The sequence below is a fragment of the Tupaia chinensis genome, unplaced genomic scaffold, assembly GCF_000334495.1.
Source record: "Tupaia chinensis unplaced genomic scaffold, TupChi_1.0 Scaffold000235_1, whole genome shotgun sequence".
Lineage (NCBI taxonomy): Eukaryota > Metazoa > Chordata > Mammalia > Scandentia > Tupaiidae > Tupaia > Tupaia belangeri.
Window position 1 is genome coordinate 5,105,075 of NW_006159713.1, and position 866 is coordinate 5,105,940.

General features: G+C 52.9%; 1 protein-coding gene across 4 annotated transcripts in view; it reads left to right on the plus strand.

Annotated features, from left to right (window-relative positions):
• The window catches only part of ADGRG3 (adhesion G protein-coupled receptor G3), a 27,075-nt gene that overhangs the window by 16,581 nt on the left and 9,628 nt on the right, over positions 1-866 (plus strand). The gene's annotated exons all lie outside the window — the stretch shown is intronic.

Consider the following 866-nt stretch of genomic DNA (forward strand, 5'->3'; position numbering starts at 1 on the left):
TGCATTCAGGCCTCTGGCTGCTGCGCTCGGCGCGGAAGGCGAGCTGTCCCCGCTGCGCCCGGCGGCCCGGGAGGCCGTGGGAAGGGGGTGCGGGCGCGGGAGACACTGAGTGCCTGTGCCCGAGTGCCGCTCCCGCCCCCGGCTGGGGGCTCGCCTCCTTCCTGGCCCATAGCGCTGCGGAATTTTCTGCTGAGAAGGGAAGGGCGTGTAGAGGGGGAAGGGGGTGGAGGTGCCCCGGCCCAAGAACTAGGACGCATGTAGGTAAGATGTTATATGTCTTTTGGATCCAGGCGAGATTCTCCACTCCTCACATAGTGAGACTGGCTCCCGTTTGTGGGAGATGGATGCTCCCGCCTCCCAGAATAACACGTGAAGTTATGGAATTACAATGAGGAAATACTTAACAAAAGTAACAATTACAGACAGAGCTTTAGCTTTCATGAGCTTCATGAATGGCTTGGTAGAAAGTGCTGACGGATCAATCTAAGGTATAGTCGGACACATTGGTGAGGAATGCGACTTTAGGAGTGAAGGCAAACATCCTGCAAATTATTATTATTATTATTATTATTATTACCAGGGAGCAGATGTGCTCACCAGAGAGAAAAATCTCCCAGGGGAGAGTGGTCATGCCACATCCTTTTTCCTCCACTTCACGATCCTGTCAGGATTTGGGGCACAGAAGCACATGTACCCAGTGTGTTTTTCAGGCCTCCAGGGCTAGGACTCAAACTACAGTCAGCCATGTGGGTTCCGGCTTTCTTTTTTATTTTTTTTTTCTGGGAGAGGTTTTTGCTATAGAGCGCGTGCGCTCACCAGAAAGACAGAGACAGAGAGACAGAAAGCGAGAAATCACCCCCCAGGGG